We start from the raw sequence: 5,268 nt of genomic DNA on the forward strand, positions 1-5,268 counted from the left end.
TTTATGTTGGCTGCATCGGGTCTTAGTTGTGGCATGCGAGATCTTTTCGTTGCAGCACGAGGGCTTCTCTCTAGTTGTGGCATGGGGGCTCTCTAGTTGTGGCACATGGGCTCAGTAGTTGTAGCACACAGGTTTAGTTGTCCCACAGCGTGTGGGATCTTAGTTCCCCGACCAGGGATCGAACCCGTGTCCCCTGCATTGGAAGGCGGATTCTTTTTTTTTTTTTTTTTTTTTTTTTAAAACCTCTACTTTTTCCTCCCTTCTTTTTTTTTTTTTTTTTTTAATTTTTATTTATTTATTTATTTATTTACTTATGGCTGTGTTGGGTCTTCGTCTCTGTGCGAGGGCTTTCTCCAGTTACGGCAAGCGGGGGCCACTCTTCATCGCGGCGCGCGGGCCTCTCACTATCGCGGCCTCTCCTGTTGCGGAGCACAGGCTCCAGACGCGCAGGCTCAGCAACTGTGGCTCACGGGCCCAGCCGCTCCGCGGCACATGGGATCTTCCCAGACCAGGGCTCGAACCCGTGTCCCCTGCATCGGCAGGCGGATTCTCAACCACTGCGCCACCAGGGAAGCCCCTGGAAGGCGGATTCTTAACCACTGGACTACCAGGGAAGTCCTACCCTTAGTTTTAAGAGCAAATACAATTCAATCATCTCATTTATTCCTTGATTCCTTTAACAGCAAGTGGGAGATGGCAATTCCATTTTTGTTAAGTGAGGGAACTGAGGCCCAGGGCACTGAAAGGATAGCAAATAATAACAGCTACTATTTGTATCGAGTGTCAGTAAGTGCCAAGATCCGTGCAAAGTGACCTAACTACAGTAAGCCAGTCCATCCTCACAACAGCCCCCTGAAGCTGGTCTTTTTTTTTTTGGCCATGCCACACGGCTTGCAGCATCTTAGTTCCCTGACAAGGGATTGAACCTGGGCCACAGCAGTGAAAGCGCCAAGTCCTAACCACTGGACTGCCAGGGAATTCCCGAAGCTGGTTTTATATTTAATCTCATTTTGTGGTTAGAAAAACTTAGTACTTTGAGGACTTCCCTGGTGGCGCAGTGGTTAAGAATCCCCCTGCTAATGCAGGGGACACGGGTTCAAGCCCTGGTCCGGGAGATCCCACATGCCGCGGAGCAACTAAGCCCGTGCACCACAACTACTAAGCCTGCGCTCCAGAGCCTGTGAGCCACAACTACTGAGCCTGTGTGCCACAACTACTGAAGCCCGCGCACCCTAGAGTCCATGCTCTGCAACAAGAGAAGCCATCGCAATAAGAAGCCCGTGCACCGCAATGAAGAGTAGCCCCCGCTTGCCGCAACGAGAGAAAGCCCGCACACAGCAATGAAGACCCAACACAGCCAAAAAGAAAGAAAGAAAGAAAGAAAAACTTAGTACTTTGAACAAGGCCACACAGTGGTATAGTCCAAGACTTGAACCCAGTTCCATCTTACTAAACTTTAGGTTCTCACTGGTGCTCAATCCCTCTGCCATTTCGTGGACTCTGGAGGGTCAGCAAATCCCCACCAGCCTCTGGCATAGTAAGGTTTGCCTGTTCTTTTCTACTGCACAGGACACTCTGGACCACCCTTTGCCCTCTCTCCTCTCTGACCCTTCTCAGTCTCCAGTTTCCTCTCCATCCATCCTAGGGTCCTTTCCCTTCCTAATGGGTCCTCCTGTCTCCGGTTTCCACCACTTCCCCTTTGCCAGAATGATCTGTCTAAAGCACAGATCTGGTCACATCACTTAGCTTAAAATTCTCACCATTCCCCATTACTACTGAACAGGGTAAGTTTTACATTCCATAGATTGGTATATAAGACCCTCTTGTTTCCTTACCCACCACCCTCACATTTCATACCCTACACTCCAGCCATAAAGAACTGCTTGCATTTCCCCAGAGATGCTCGGCATCATTTCTCTGGGACTTCGCATAAGCAGTTCTCACTGCTAGGAGTGCCCTTCCTTACTTCTTCCACCTGGGGACCTCCTACACATCCTTCAAGTCCCAACTTCAATGTCTATCTCCTCTCTGAAGCTTTCCCTATCTGGGTGCTCCCTCCCTGACCTCTCAAAGCACTTTGTCTTGCGGTCTTCAACACAAGCTATTACATTAGTCTCCCTAGCTGGAGTGTGCACTTCAAGAACAGAGATTGGGCTTTATTACATTCTGTATATTTCCAGGCCTACAACAAGATCTTGCTTGGTTGAATGAGTAAATGGATAAATGTTCAATATCTGCACTGTCTCATATAATAGCTACAAGACACATGTGGCTCTTGAGTCCATGAGATGTAGTTGAACCAAACCGAGATGTGCTCTAAGTATAAAATACACACTGGATTTCAAAGACTTGGTGTGGGAAAAATAAGAATGTAAAATATCTCATTGATAATTTTTTATGCTGATTAAATATTGAAACAATAATATTTTGCATATATTGGGTTAATAGTACAAATTAATCTCACCTGTTTCTTTTTACTTTTTTAACATGATTAGTAGAAACTTTAAAAAGTACATGTGTGCTGGTTTCCCAGCTTCCTAATTGCTTCTCTTGGTCTAAACCACGCTCCACACAGCAATCAGAATGATTCTTTAAAATGTCAGTTGAGAGGCTGCCCTGCTGGTGCAGTGGTTGGGAGTCCGCCTGCTAATACAGGGGACACAGGTTTGAGCCCTGGTCCGGGAAGATCCCACATGCCGCCGAGCGACTAAGCCCGTGTGCCACAACTACTTTGCCTGCGCTCTAGAGCCCGCGAGCCACAACTGCTGAAGCCCGCGCGCCTGGGGCCTGTGCTCCGCAACAAGAGAAGCCATCGCAGTGAGAAGCCCCAGCACCGCATAAAAAATAAATTAAATGTCAATCGAATCATACGCAGTTGAGTCTCATTATTAGTGGTATTTATGAAGTCGCTGCAACTTCTCAGCCATAAAAAAGAATGAAGTATTGCCATTTGCAGCAACATGGATGGACCTAGAGATTGTCATATTAAGTGAAGTAAGTCAGAAGGAGAAAAACAAATAGATGATATCATTTATATGTGGAATCTAAATTATGACATAAATCGGGAACTCCCTGGCGGTCCAGGGGTTAGGACTCCATGCTTTCACTGCCAAGGGCGTGGTTTCAATCACTGGCCAGGGAACTAAGATCCTGCAAGCCGCATGGCACGGCCAAAAATAAATAAATAAATAAAAGTTAAAAAATAAAATAAAATATGACACAAATGAACTTATAAAACAGAAACAGACTCACAGACATAGATAACTCACAGACTCATGGTTACTAAAGGGTAAAGGGGGCTTCCCTGGTGGCGCAGTGGTTAAGAATCTGCCTGCCAATGCAGGGAACACGGGTTCGAGCCCTGGTCTGGGAAGATCCCACATGCCGCGGGGCAACTAAGCCCGTGAGCCACAACTACTGAGCTTGCGCGTCTGGAGCTTGTGCTCTGCAACGGGAGAGGCCGCGACAGTGAGAGGCCCGCGCACCGCGATGAAGAGAGGCCCCCGCTCTCCGCAACTGGAGAAAGCCCTCGCACAGAAACGAAGACCCAACACAGCCAAATATAAATAAATAAATAAATAAATAAATAAATTTATAAAAAAATAAATAAATAAAAATAAAGGGTAAAGGAGTGGGGAGGATAAATTAGGAGCTTGGGATTAGCATATAAAAACTACTATATATATTGAATAAAACAGATAAACAACAAGGTTCTAGAGCACAGGGAACTATATTCAATATCTTGTAATAAACCATAATGGGAAAGAATATGAAAAAGAAAATATATATACGTATAACTAAATCACTTTGTCGTACACCAGAAACAAACACAAGATTATAAATCAAGTACACTTCAATTAAAAAAAAAAAAAAGTTGTGGGAATTCCCTGGCGGTCCAGGGGTTAGGATTCAGCACTTTCACTGTGGTGGCCTGGGTTCAATCCTTGGTCAGGGAACTAAGATCCTGCAAGCCACGTGTTGTGGCCTAAAAAAAAAAAAAAAAAAGGAAAGGAGGAATATCATTTGGATAAATTAAAAAATGACCAAAGGCTTAAATGTTAACAATAAACTATAACAAAATCCCTTACTAGGTTGATTAAGAAAAAATAAAATAAAAATTATTAAAAAAAAAAAAAGTCACTGCAAACACTGAAATAGTGAACAGTGAACCACTCACTGCTCCTGGGGAAATGCAGGGTAAGGTTCCTGCCAGCCACTGGCACAACATTTGTACCAACTAATTAATACATAACCATATTTGAGTGTTTGTTTAAAACACCTTATTTAATATATATTATTGGTTCAGTAACATTGAACTCAAGGCCAAGGGCACTATAACTCACACAGGCACAGCTGATCTAATACAGGTACTTTCTGTGTAAGGCACACCACAGCTTTCTCATGCTCACTGAACACTGGACAGCGCTTCAACACCATGCTTGGGGGCCATTTTAAACAGCAAAACCAACCAATGGAACAAAACTGCGAAAAACATGACACTAAAAATACCCACTAACACTTGTTAACAGAATGAGAGCTGAAAGGAAAAGGCGGAGTGTTGTCTCATTTAAGCTCTGCGTGGAACCGCCACATCAGGCAACTAAAATCTTTCCACCTGGTCATGTCCACATAATGCCCAACGCCTAAACCCAATAGGTATTTGTGGAATAAACGAACAAATACGCCTGAAAGGAAGAAAGGTGCGCCTAGCTCTGGTGGATACCCGGGGTCTGGCGGGCCGGGAGGGAAACCTAACAGGGCCTCCCTTGATTGTTCCCTCACCTGACAAGGACCCCACGCCCTGCCACGTGCCTCGCGTGGGCCGAAGGGCTCCCGCTCTCGTGAAGTCACCAGGGCTATTCACGTGCCGCCCCGAAGCCCCGCCCCTGCACTGACCTCATGGCCCCGCCTCTGACCGCATGGTTCCACCCCTCGCTGTGACGCCACGGGCCTCGGCCCCGCTCCAAAGTCTACCCGCCTCCTTCTGACAGACGCGCGACTGCGAGCTGCGGAGGCGGCTGTTCTTGCTGCTGCGGCCGCCGCGGCTGCCGCGGCAACGGTGAGTCGCCTCGACCATTCTAGACGGCTTCCCGCGGAGACCCCTGGGAGCAGGGCTGGGCACTCGCGGCCCGCGCGGGGAGGGGTACGACCTCGTACCGCGCAGCCCCCTCCCCGCCCCCGCCCGCGGCCCCGCGCGGTGCACGCCGGGCACTGTGGTCCCGCTGGCCCGCGGAGCGCGTTTTGGACACCCGGACGGACTACATCTCC

This window comes from Balaenoptera acutorostrata, chromosome 15 (genome assembly GCF_949987535.1).
Source record: "Balaenoptera acutorostrata chromosome 15, mBalAcu1.1, whole genome shotgun sequence".
Classification (NCBI taxonomy): Eukaryota; Metazoa; Chordata; class Mammalia; order Artiodactyla; family Balaenopteridae; genus Balaenoptera; species Balaenoptera acutorostrata.